This window comes from Echeneis naucrates, chromosome 12, assembly GCF_900963305.1.
Source record: "Echeneis naucrates chromosome 12, fEcheNa1.1, whole genome shotgun sequence".
NCBI lineage: Eukaryota > Metazoa > Chordata > Actinopteri > Carangiformes > Echeneidae > Echeneis > Echeneis naucrates.
In genome coordinates, this window is record NC_042522.1 from 18,435,095 (window position 1) to 18,449,314 (window position 14,220).

The following is a 14,220-nucleotide window of genomic DNA, read 5'->3' on the forward strand; positions in this document are numbered from 1 at the left end:
CATACACTGCAGACAGGAGCATGGACCTCTGCAGGCCAGCAGGGCTTAAAGTACGAGTGTCGTTGGACTCCGATTAAAAAAAGATTAAACATTAAAAAACAAACCTGTTCAAGCAGTTACAGCAGTTACTCCTACAAGATTAAATATACATCTAAAATAATTACCTGCAATAAGCCCTTTAAACATCCGTCTGATGAGATCTGCTGCACAGGCTCTCCGTCAGTCCGCAGACAGACCTTTTCTGTTTAATCTTAATTGAATTACACAGAGGACAGAGACAAATAGCTCGGGGACTATAACTGACACTTTCATGGTATTGTGTTACCAGGATGGTCATAAATCCGTATGTTCAGTCACTGTTAATAACTTGGTGGGTTATGGTTACTCCTCTTTATCTCAGGTGTGAGGAAAATTGAAATCCTGACCTGACGCATCACTGCTACGTCCACTTGTCAGTGTTTTTCAGCTGGTCACGTCACTCTGCAACACAGAATCACTGTTAATGGCGTTGTGTTTCTTTTTTTTCTTAAAAGTTTCATATATGGTTATATTTTGAGCTGCATGGGCAAAATTTAAATGTGGATTTTATTCAGAGTGAGTCATCCAAACAACCACCAGGAATGTGAATATTTGAATATATGAATTATGGATCACATTTACTTTTTTCAAAAATGCTTTTACATTTTAGGAGGCCACTTTGCAAATTGATCCCCTTGCTCCTTATAATGCATACAAAATAACATTAGAGCCAGAGGGAACGATCTAAATAAATACATTCAATAAAGAATAATTAAATATAGTTTCATGTGCTGTTTGGTTATCATTTTCAGATACCTTATTGGCAAAATTTTGATTTGTGGAAATGAAGTTGGGTAAAAATATTCACTAAATATATTATTTATGTTTATCATTAGCACCATCGGTGTTACATCTCCTTTAGGTGCACTGATTGGACTTTTGTATTAATTTAAAATTTTAGTTTTTAAGATGTATTTTCAGATTTAGCTTCAGAAAAAATAACTGTATGTTCAGGCCTTTGGAGCTGGACACAATATCGTGTTATTGGAATTAAAATGAAGCAGGCATGGAGCATTAATATTTGATGAATGTACTAATCACTCCCCTTTTAGCTGTTCTGTGCATGAAATGGAGGTAGATGATGATGATGCTGATGAGAGGAAGAGTGAAGGTGCGATTTGTTAATTAAAACAATGAGAAGGGTTCATCGCCTTCATCGACCTCTTTGGACTCAGTGGTTCATGTATTGCTACTGTTAAAGACGATTATTGATTAACTCATGAAATTTGCATTGTTATCTGACTGAAAAGTGAAGTGAAGCTGAAGAAAAAGGATTACAGAGAAACTCGGGCTGAGATGGAGAATATGTTGGTGGATGATGGCTGAGTCCAGCTGTGTGCATGTCACAATTTCAATTATTTGACATTTTTAGCACCTTTGGAATACAATTGAAAGGACAGAAAACAGTCAGAGCATAAGATGCCACCTTTAGTGCCTTCTCCGCCACTCTTTGCAGCGTTCAGTAAAGGCTTTGCTCATTCGGGGGAAACTGGAAGTCTCAGTAATGGCTGCGGCAAAATGGATGTAACAAACATCATCTCCTCTCCTTCCTTTGCACAAACGGATGGCTCCTTGTTATGGAAACAATTAAGAGAGGAATTCACTGACGGCTTTGACCCGTCAGCTCAATCCGCATGAAAGTGCTGAGCCGAGGATCTACTGTAGCAGTCAGGCTCACCACCCGAGGAATCCCCATCTGTGTGTGAGTCACACAGCCGCCTTTTTGTTGGAAGAGACATGTGGGAGTGGGAGGGAAGCCGCCCTGCAGAAATCCACCGTTCCTCTGCTGCTTTTTTTTTTTTTTTTTTTTTTTGAAGGTTGGTGTGATGCACGTCGGCTCTGATCAACGTCACTGAAGAGATGATGACGCAAAGAATACAAAGCACGATATTTAAAAGGTTTTTATTTTTTCAAGATTTAGTTTCACCCTTTTGCTTTTTCTGCTGTTCTCTGCAGCAGGTTGAAATCCTCGAAAGGTTCATGTTGAGTCTGGTACTGAACGACTGAGCAGCCAACAATCCCAAATATTGTGTTTCACTTTTATTTGACATAAAAAACGATGCATACAAAATATTTTAAACCTCTCTGTGTCACAGAAGAGTGGATGGATCAGATTTAGGTATTTTTAATTTCGAAAAACGGTTTCAGAAGCCTCTGCTGTATGTGCAGCCCTTTGGGGTATTTTGCGCTGGTTACTGGACCATGTGGAAATGCTCTTCTTCTCTGAATAGCCCAGCTGCTACTTGTGCACATAGCTCACGTATCCATTTCCCTTTCTGCCCCCCCCCTCCCCCGTTTATGCACCCTGCAGCTCGTTGCCTCTTGGGGAGGTTTGGGTAACTTCCTCAACACCCCAGTGACCTTGGCTAATGCAACTGGCTTTATTTTAGTGAGAAGAATCAGTGATGAACACTGAACAATGTGACTGTGTCCACCATGTGAGCAGCTTTTTTCAGTGATTGGAGAATTACTGCAGAGGTGAAGCTCACTTCCTGATGATGTTCTGACTGCTAACGTTGGGCGGAGAGAAGGAGTGCTGCAGCTCCAAAGAACATTATACTGTTTAAGGTTTTTATGGTCACAGGTGAGCTGTACAGCGTCACATTTCTGCTGATAAATGAAGGTAAAGATGTTCCAAAGACGCTCCCTTTTTGAATTGGGTGGGTTACATCAGAGACGTGTGTGTTTAAGTGCCCCTGATTTCGATGAGAGACAAGTTGTGCGTTCAGAAAAAGTGTGGGTTTCTACTAACACTCTACAAAAACCTGGACGTGATCATCTTTCATTTGCGGTTACTTGAAGAGTGACCAAAGAAAGATCAGGAGAAAAATATTTACGTTTATTAAGACCGAATGGGAAGGCACAAGGATGAAGAACAAATTTCTTTAATAAAGTCCAAAAATTTTCAAACAAAGAGCAACTAAACAGATCCTAAACATAACTCAACAAAAAAATGTCCCAAACTGAGAGCAGGTACAGAAACTAAAGCTTCAACTTAACTGAGCCGGACTAAAACACTCAACACAAGGGGGAGAATCACTGCACTGCCAACAGAGAAACATTTAACATCTTCACACCTAATAACTAAACATAAAGTCACTGAAAAGAAAACATCCACATGAAGGATTAACATTCATTCTATCAGGGATAACAAAACTATTTAAAGAAAATCTACTTAAGTCGAAGCGCCCTCCCCTCTCTTCATCTGCTGATGGTTCGCTCCACTTCCTGTTGGCCATCTTTAAAATGCCACCTTTCATACCTTTCAGGCCTTTTGCCAGAAGAGCTCAGAACACAAAAAAACAAGGTGAGTATTGTCACAAATGACATTACCATGTGGCAGCATGTTAGCTGAAGAGTGTGTGCTCCCAACGCAGAAATAAACGGTCCTAAATAAAGTGAGCAGAAAGACTGAGTGCAGTTTTATTCGGAAAGTGTGTTTGTAAAATGTGGCTTAGGCCGTAAAGCCTTTTATTTCAGTGGAGAGATGATCCTGTTCCTGCTGATGTGGTTAAATCAGTCGGATTGCTTCAGTTCAGGATTCTTCATCAGCCCGCTGTAGTTGTTTGTTAGATCTGAGGAAGTTCGTGGCACAAAATGTCAAAGAACACTTTGGTTCATCGTCATTCTCAAAAGCTTTTCTCTAATATTATACTTAAAATGGAATTAGCCCATACTAAAACCAGTGCTGTTTCTTTCCAAAACTCATCAGACTTTGAGATTTTATATCTAAAATCAGCAGCATGTGATTTATTCTGTGTCTTGTGCCACGAACATCTCGGCAGAATGATTTGTAGGTCGCAGCATCTCTAAAGCACGAAGATGCTGTCAGTGCAAAACAATGCTGTGACACATTTTAGCAGACTCCAACTACTTTGCATGTGTACATATGACAGCTTGTTCTAAATATGATCTTCCCGGGTGAAATATGAAAAAGTCAGCTAGAAGACAGTTTGTAGACAGCTGATTATTATCTTTTTTTTTTTTTTTTGAGGTGGACGGGGCTACGGAAACCTCCCTGTGAACTGTTTGTCCTATCAGGAGCTCATCACTTTTCAAAGCCTTAATTTCAGCGTGGGCTGATGCTTGATGACGGTAAACCTCTGCCGTCTTCGCTGTCCTTTCTAAAGTGACTGTGCTGTTTTTAACATCCACCTCTTGCTGAGTCACACCGACAGCAGAAGCACATTGTCTGTGACACTCACCAGGAAAGTGGTCAGCGAGTGCAGCGAAAAATAAAACTGCAGATTGCTTCTTTGCCTGTTGTTCCTCTAAGCTGCTGCTTCGTGACATCAGTAGACCGTGAGGTTGTTAGAGCGGGGCTTGAATAGCATTGTAATAGGATTAGCCTTGTCATATGCTGTTATTTCTGGGAAGGCTCTGCACTGTAACACAGGACCCTCTGCATTGATTCAATTACATGCTGTTTATTATGAATAAAAACTATCACAACCACAAACACAAAGCTGCTGCGACCTCTTTAAAAGGTTACTGACTGACAGGAAAATGGATGCAATGGATTGATGAAGTGTCTTCCCTTCTCCACCGGTTTCCACCCCTGATGTTATATATCGCTCTGTTTTCTGCCCCGGCTTTGTTTGCCATTCTGCCACTGATCAATATTTTAACCCTCATTCTCGTTTCTTTTATCACTTCTCGTCTCCGTCGGACGATAAATCAAACGATGAGTCCCCGTGAGCTGGACGTCAATACTTCATAGTGCCACTGTCGCCCAACGCTTCATATTTCACCTGAAGGTGAGCAGCCATCTTGGCTAAGATTTCCAGAATAATAAAATGCTTTCTTTTTGAATGTTTAACAGGCTATTCAAAAGACATTGATGTTCAGTCATCGTACAGATTGAGCGCTTACAAATTTTATGTCAAACTGAAACTTGAATGTTCTTGTTCGGAAATATAAACATACGTTTTTCCATTTTTAAGAATTGTAGACATTTTAGAAATGCTTTTTGAATATAAATGAATTGGTGACTGTGAAGTCTTAACGATCCACTTTGACAGATAAATAGGACAGAAAATAAATAAAAATGAAAGATGCTCACTCGTATTGATGTAGAGCAGGCAGCTCATCAGAGACGTCAGGACTTTAGTCTATAAACGGGTCAGTGAGGATCGAGGAAAATGACCTGTGATTGTTAAAGTTGGGGACTTGTCGTGTTTCAAAGCGAGACAGTGTAATCAGGTGTGTTTGGAGATTGAACAGGAAGTTCTGGAGAAGCAGGAGAGTCGAGCATTAATGGCACAATGTGATTAAAAGCAGTGGATGTCGGACGGATTTAGACGAGCAGGCAAGACACAGAACGGAGAGCTGGAGGAATAAAACTGCTCCTTTCTTTCCTTCCTTTCTTCCTCCTGTCTCTTCAGACAACCTTTGGATGACAAGGAGGTGGAACGCAATTAACATCACTGTCACTATCCATCTATTATCCCCCATCCTAATAGAAGATGACAAATTATAGCGTGCGATACAGGATGCTGTGGCCCACCTCCTAAACTCTGCTTTGTCAGTGTGTGTGTGCGTGTGTGGGTGTTTCTGTGCAGGTTTTGTGTCCCCGTATTCGGAGCATTTGAAGAGAATACGTTAAACATCAGTTGTTAAGCGACTTTAAAGGTCATCAGTGTCTTGTACAGTAAGTTTCTCAGCGGTGAGACGGTAAATGTCAACGATGATGGCTGTTCTATCTGCAACCATTTTGGTTTTAAGCAGCGACATCATAAACAAATTAAATGGTTAGTTCTTCCATTATCCAGGCGGCGGGGAGATGAAGGCAGAATTTCTGACAAACTAAATTTCTTGCTCTTTCCCTTCTGCACTGACCGTTTGATGAGCTCAAATCGGGACGTTGCTGATCAGCCTGACGTCCAACGCTGAGACCACGCTGGACTCTTCTGGACTCGTTCATACAGCAGTATCTGCTGCTTAGCCTGTCGGAGCTCAGTAAAGCTGTTGCTCATTGGTTATTTGTTGTTTCTAAACGTTTTCATCTCTTCCATGAAACGTGCATATGGCTTGGAGCACACAATTGGTTAACAGATCTCATAATAAAAATAAGAGGAGCCACCCCATGATAAGTAAACTAACCAAACCAGGAGAAGATAAACTGAGCTAGTCAGATGTTTGCGCCCAGATTTTTATTTTTGTTTGTGTTTTGCTGGTCACCACCACCAGTTTTATCTGCACACACTTGACTTGTACGAGCGGCTGCACCTGGCAGCACATCGCTCCTCAAAAGGAGAAGTCTAACCTCCACCTCACCTCAGGCACACTGCGGCTCTCGGTGCGGACCATAAATGCTGTTTCTTATCTCGGCCACCGTCGCCCTCTGGGCCTCCACCTCGTTCAGCCACACCAACCAGCTCCTCCCTGAAGTTCCATGAATTTCCCTTTCTACGTCACTCCGGGTTCAGAAGAACTCCAGCTGGTCCGCAGGTCAACTCTGCAACCTGAGTGTGATTACATGTTGCGTTGACTGATGTGCCTCGGCTATGCTGCCGCCCACACTTGCCTTGTTGCATTAAATTTTACATGACACTCACGCATGCATTTGACAGCAATTCTACACCCACGTGCACACAGATGTCATCTGCAGTGCTCATAATAAGGACACCAGCAGGTTTTTTTTTTTAAGACAGTATTTTTCTTTTTTTACTAACCCTCCATTCGTGATTGTAAAAGGAAGTGAAAGAAGACGAGAACAGGTTATTGCCCTCAAACGTTTTCCAGCGTTTCCAGATTCATGTCGCAGCAGGTTGTGGGTCTCTTTTCAATGCTCAGGCTGTGAACAGGCAGCTCTTCTGTGATATTTTATTCATTCCTCCACAGAGAAACTACTGAGAAAAATGATGAAGGAAAAATATTTAGTTAAGATGACAGTGACAATTAAAAAAAAAAAAAGATGTTTATCAGATCGTTTGGAGATTTTATGCAACCTAAATATATCACCACATAATGCAGTGTGTCATGATGCATGAATATATTTGGTGTGATAAACTCTCAGCTGCTTCAAAATCAGACTAACTCAATCTCAAATCTCTAAATATGCACAGACATCTGTTTTTTTCTCCCTCTAAAGAGCAAAGTCACTTGACATTTTGGCATTTGCAAGGAGGTTTGTGGACAAAAGTATGGGATTTGGAGAGGCGACTCAGAAAGATCACAGGGCAGAGGCAGAGCAGGCTGTTGTCGGGGAGATTTTCAGCTCACAGACAACGAACAGATATCAAAAATATCGTCTCCCTCGGCCTGCTGACTGTATTTATTTTATCCTCCGTTATGACCAGAGCAGTCTTGTTCTATTTTGCTCTCATGCACAGTGTGAACGTAACACCAACATGACTGACGCACACACTTCAAACTGAGCCACGGAGGAGTGGAAAGGACTTTTTACCCTGCAGAATAAATCCTGGCTGTACGTAATTTCAAAAATAACCACAATTTGGCTTCCTCTGTCTTCAAATGTTGACGCCCCTCCTCGTCTTCATCCTCCTGCGGCCGCCTCCTCCTCCTCTGCAACCCTTCACCCTCCGTGTTAAAAAACTTAATTAACCTTGCTTTAACCTGACGGGCCATTCCAGAGGCCATTTGTCTTGTTACTTATCACTTCACTCCACAGTAACTCAGGCCTCACAAGCTCTCTTTCTTAGTTCACTGTCGTATGAATTATCCGTCCCAAAATGAACCATTTTCCGACTGTGAGAGCTGTTTTGTACCCGATGAAACAAATGAATGTTTTAATTTGTTCCAGGATATTCTTAACTCAGCTGTGTTGTATCATACAGCAAAGCAGTAAACAAATGAACATATATAATCCAAGGCTTCCCCTCGAAGGTTGCCTGCGCTTTGAGAACACCCGATCTGAAAGGTCAAGCGCCGTGATGTTGATTCCTGTCTGGACCATCGTTTTCAGTACTGACCCAGCGTCTTTGAAAGTTTTGGTAAAAAGAAATAATTACCTGCCCTTCGAAAATAAACTTTTGAGAAGCGTGAGCAGGAAAAGGAGTGGAGTGTGTAATTACAGGGAAAACTAAGTGTTGCATCCTCTAAAGCGGACCTTTCTAACAACCCCTTTTGTTTTGTTTTGTTTTTTTTACGCATGAAATTATGGGCCCACCAGGGCATATAATTAGAAATCAATTAAACTCCATATCACATGTCCAACTAAATTGCTCAAAACAAATTTGCAGTATATTGTAGAGCACTTCCCACTCCCCACTCCAAATACTGAAAGGTTTAGAGAAGGGTGCCAAAATGTCAAGTTTATTCATCAGCATTGAAAAAGATGTGCTAATTTAAATGAGACTTTAAAGTGTTTATGAGAAGAAAAGTTGTGTTTTTATGGATGCTTCTGCAACAATCAGCTACCGTACACAATTAATGTTGGCCAAAGGATCCAACGATACCCACAATTCAACAGTGATCATTAAATTTGCAATTTCAAACTTGCAGCTTGCATTATGATACAATTCCTTCATTTGAAACTGGAATAATTTTTCACTAACAACAAAAAGACATTCCTGGAATTTCCATATAAACCTGTGAGAAGGCTGCAGGAGTCGGCAACACGCCGCCAGATGAGTTCAAGCTGCGCAGAAATTGGTGTTTGTAAAACAATTTTAATTAATTTGGGTCCTCTCTCCTGCTAAATCTCCCATAGTGCAACTGTCTCACCTTGCTAGATACGATAAAATATAACACACCTGTCCTGTTCTTCTTCTCAAGACAGGTGAAATGATGCTAGTTTGTAAAATTGGCGGTGTTTCTCTTTGATACCAAAGAGTTGGATCCAACATCCTGTTTTCCACGCTGAGCTTCACAACTTCAGCTCCACAGTAATACTCTGATTCTGCAGTGAGGTCCTCCCACTCACCTTCTTGCATCTGACACATGATCAAAGTCTGTGAGTGGACGGGAAACGATGACAGACGGATATAGATCACCATTGTGTTCGGATTCATCCGTTTCGTCTGCTCAGATCATGATTCCTGACGTCAGGCTCCTGTTTATGTAAATGCAGGGACGAATTAGTGGCGGTTGAGTACTTTTGCGTGCAGGCATGTCCTGATATGAATAATGTGTGTATGTGGGCTTTTGGTTTTATTCATTTCAGCCCTCAAATTGAACAACAGCTGCGAGATAGAAATGCAAATGGATCTGCATTTTTATTGAATGAGTAAGAGGGGCGTCCTTCCCGGCTTCCTTCCTCACTCTTGGAGATTGTGATGGTTATTTCTGAGAGCAGAGGAGAGCGCTGCTCATTCACTGCACTTCATAATGGCCCTTCTCTAGCCGTGCAGAATAGGAGGGAGGTGGGGGCTCACTCTCTCCACCCAGACGTCCACACTCAGCTCCAACTTTTTCTGGCGCCGCCATGAAGGAACAACCCAACGTAGACACAAAGACGGCGGCTGATTGGTGGATAATAAATATGGCTGCTAACTGAAGCCAACCATGATGATAAACCGTAAAATCTTGATTATAATCCGTCAGTTGGGCAGATTGTGATCTTAAAAAGTGGAATAAATACAGTGATAACAGTCATGAGGATTTGATTTGACTTGACTTGACTGAACTCCGGCAGATTTAGTCCAACAGTATGATAAATATGATGTATCAACAGATAGAGGAACTCTGCTCTTACCTCACTTTGAGGAGGTCCATGTGGTCTTTGATTCTAAATCAGGTCTGGGCTCTGTCTTATACTGAAGGTATCAAAGATCCACAGAAGCTGAGCCTCTGAACCAGCCGTCGGAACTTCTGCAACTTTGTGACGTCACAAGTAAGCAGCCCCTGTGCCATCCAAGCCCCGCCCACCCGGGCCCACCACGGGTGGGCGGGGCCTCCTTTTCTGTCTTTACCTGAAAACTTTTTTTTTTTTGTGTTTGCTCAGAAAACTGCCAGCCAATCAGAAGAGAGAGAGACTCAGCTCCTTTCTTCCGATTGGCTGAGCAACCTGTTGTTACTAAAGCTCCAGGAAGAAGAAGAAGAAGAAGAAGAAAACTACCGTGAGAAGGTAAAATGAACAAGTTCATTTTTATTTATTTATTTATTTATTTATTTATTTATTTATTTATTAATTTTTTACCTAACATGAAGAAATCAAAATGTGCAGATCATTTGAATTAAATCAATCATCAAAAGGCATGGAACAGTTTTTAATTGATTTATTTTTTTTTTCAACCCCCCCCCCCCCCCCCCCCGACTGTTGCACCACAGAGCTGATCACCGTCCGGGAGATCCAGGCCTGCTGTTTGATCCCCCCCACCTCCTCCTCCTCCTCCTCCTCCCTCCATCCTCCCTCCATCCTCCGCCTCCCCTCAGCCTCCCTCTCGTCTTCCTCGGACTGCAGCAGAGAAACGGCTGCTGCATCGAAGAAGACAAGAAAGAAGAAGAAGAAGAAGAAGAAGAAGATCTCAGCTCGGCGCGATGCTTCCCGCCTCCGTGTCTGCGTGAAGGAGGGAAACCGGAGACCCGACACCTGAGACCGAGACCGAATATGCCGGATCTGATCGTTTCTGGTAGATTGTAAGTATCCCCCCCCCCCCCCCCCCAATCCTCCATCCTTCTTCTTCCATGTGCCAAACTGTAACTCAGATCATCAGCCTCTGATGGAAAAAAAATTATTATTATTGTTGTTATTTTAAAGGCGATAAATTGATGGAGAAAAAAAAAAAAAAGAAAACGCGTGAGAGCGCGTGATTGAAGGGGAAAGTTGCGGGGAACTTTCTAAGTTGTGCAGCGTGAGCATCCCCGAAGTGTGACCGGAATGAGAAGGTGTCCGGTGTGTCCGGTGTGTCCGGTGTGTTGATGCAGTGTGAGCTCCGTGCTTTGTTTTTCTGCAGTTAAAAGTTTGTGTTAAAAAAAGGCAAAATGACTGGAAAAAAAGGAGTGTGTGCACAGTTTAAAGAGCTGGTGTGTGTGTATGTGGGGGGGGGGGGGGGGGGGGGACAAGGATCCCCCTCCCACACACACACACACACACACACACACACACTCTCACACACACTCCATCAGGCCGGACTGAATCTGCAGTGAGCTGCGCAGAGACCGAGTCGATCCATCCGTGAGCCCGATGCAGTGTGGAGGAGAGTCATCTCAGTGAGCAGCTGGGGGCTGCTGCTGTTTGGGGGGGGGGCAGGATTGATTCCCAGGCAGCAGGACAGCCCGAAAATTTAATTATGGGACGCGACTTGCGTCAAAAGACTCGGCGGTGATTGATGCTCCTTCCTGTCTGCGGTCTGTGGAGGCTGCAGCAGGAAAAAGGGTGCAAGTGGAGCAGAGGAGGAAAGTGACAGATGAGTTTTGCATAAAGGTGTCCCAGGAGGGGGGTGGGGGGGGGGTCAGGTGTTTGCTCCACAGCAGCCACCTGACTCGGTGGAGCTTTAGTTTCAGGACTCATGTTTGCTTCACTGTTTGCTTTAGTCTGTTAAACCTTCAGCTGCTCTGTTATCTCAGTTTCATCTATTTGAACAGGAGACAAAAGGAGGTTTGGCTGGAACGTGACTGAGGACCTGCTCCGTGAACACACCTGAGTCTCTCACCTGTTCCCACTGGGTCCAGGTTTTATGCTAAGCTAAGCTAAGCTAAGCTAACTGTTGCTCCACAGCTTCAATCTTCCTCTCTAATCCGCAAGAAAATGGATAAATATCACCACTTCTTGAATCACGAAGCACCAGGTGTCATTTTATTTGGCAGTGCTGCTTCAAATTTATGATTCAGGTACAAAATTGACCAAAAAAAAATAAAAAATGGCGAAAGCATTTCTGCATTTAACATTTCACCGATCACGCAGACACAGTTTCTATCAAATCGTGGTCCAGGCGTCCACACAGGGAGCCCGCCGCCGCCGCCTCGGCAGCTGGCTGAGCTCCAGCAGTCGGTAAACCCTCATGGCCATCATTATCAATGATAATCAGGCAGCTGTGTGTGTGTGTGTGTGTGTGTGTGTGTGTGTGTGTCAAAGTTAAGTGCTGTGTCGTTTGGTGGTTCCCTTTGCAGCAGAAGTTGTGAATGTGTGTGTTTGTGCTCTTTCGTTTGGCGCCGTGAGGCACCACACTGCTGTATAATGTGTTGTGTGCTCGTTAGATACTTTTAATCCAGAGCTCCTCTCCGTCTCGCCCTCCCAGCGGTCATGCCACTTCCACGGCGCCTTGAAGCTGTGTGTTCAAAGCGCTCGTTCATCAGCCTTTAAGGCAAAAGTTCATCTTTACGCGTTTGTTTTTCGTCAAAGAGATCAGCTTCAGTTCTCTGTCGAGTCATTTTGTTCAAAAGCCTGAAAATCTCTCATCTGCTCTGATTTGGCCATTTTTTTTTTCCCCCAGCAGATGCGTTGCCGTGCTCGTGATCTCACAGGCGTCTGCAGCCTGAGCTGGTGACAAAATGCTCCTCCACGGATCGCGTGAAGACAGTCAGGGCTAATCTTTTACTGACCCAGGACGTCCAGTTCGCCTCAAAGATCTGAGAGTTCGGAAGCCTGTCAGATTTCTCAGGTCTCCACAGCGATTGTTTCATTTCTCATCGGGAACATCCTCAGATGTGCAGTAGTTCTAAATCATTACATCACCAAACGAGCTCAAAGGAATGTGCACGTCGGTCGGTGTATGTGAATGGCCGGCACGGTGCGTCGCCACATGATGACGCATTGCGGTCTGACAAACACGGAGCCGGGTTCAATTTTCTGGATGGACGAGCCTGCGCGTCTGTAGCTGCTTCACCTGACCTTACAGACAGTCGTGTTGTCGTCGTTGGGAAGTCATCCTGTCGTTTTTAACATGTGCCTCACAGAATCTTGTGGGAAAGATGTCAAATCAAATATTTAAAAACATGAAGAAACAACATTCTTGTTCTTTCGTTCGACTTTGACATCCGTGAATCCGGTGAGAGTTTGACCGGAGCTCATTTTGTGGCTTTGTGCTGCTACCTGAACCTCACATGTGTAGCATCTGCAGATCTTGGCGTGTAGCTTTATTCACACAACGCGCATTAGCAAATGCTCACTGCAGCCATCTGTGGGCGCTGCAGAAAGCCTGTCGGGCTCTGCACACACAATTCACATCCACATTCTGCCGACCAGTAACCGTCGCATGCAGAGGCGGGTCTGTCTGACTGGCGTATTCTTGAATTGTTCTCCACTTCAGCAGCACAGTTTCTTTTAAGTTTTTCTCACAGTAAGTTAATTTTTGAGAGTACAGTGTCCTGCAGAAAACATTTTACCCATTTTCCCTTGCGCAGTGTGAGTACGTCTACCGATGTCCCAGGGTATGCACCTGCAGTGTGTGTGTGAGTGTGTGTGTGTGTGTGCACATTTGCGTGAATGATTAATGAACGTGGTTGGATGGCGTCAGCGGGCCATGACAGCACGACTGCGAGGAAATCATTTCTTCTCACTCCGTGGACTGCTGATTCAGAGCTTGCAGGATTTTTTTTTTTTTTTTTTTTTTTTTTTTTTTGCTGATTGCCAAAATCACATCATGAGGGTGCTGTTATAATAACCCCAATCACAGCATCACAGCAGAGGGCGAGGGGAGGCGTCATCAAACTGGAAATAAAAGCAACCATAAATGATATGAGCCTCCCTGTTTACGTGGGGGGAGGAAAGGCCAAGGCTGGGGGTTGAAATGAACTAGCAGCCTATATGGTGTATGACGAAAACGCCGTATAGGTTGCTTCAAAAAGGAAGTGGAAATATCTCTGCAGCTCAACGAGCGTTGAAAGGCCTCTGAATGTCAGTATTAACGGCCATTTGCATGCGGAGGAGAATTGTGAGCCTATCATGAATAAAGAAATGTCAACAGAAGAGGAACATCTTTCATACTTCTGCATTCCTGCCATCAAGACGATGACTTTGAAATTCCTGCCGCACGTGCAGATGAGCAGAGAGGAGAAGAAATGATGGAGGGGAAGCGGCAGCAGGAGACTGACAGGGACTGGAGGAGGCGGATTCAGACCAGGACGCGGGATTGTCCGCAGACCTGGCTGCCTCTTGTGCACCGTTGTTTCATTTTGCTGTCTATTACAAAAAAAAAAAAAAAAAAAGAAAGAAATTCTCTCGGTAATGCAGCGCTGTCGGTGGATTGGTCTATTTTCTTCTCGGCCGTTTGGTGCAGAAACTCTCAGAGCGTATCA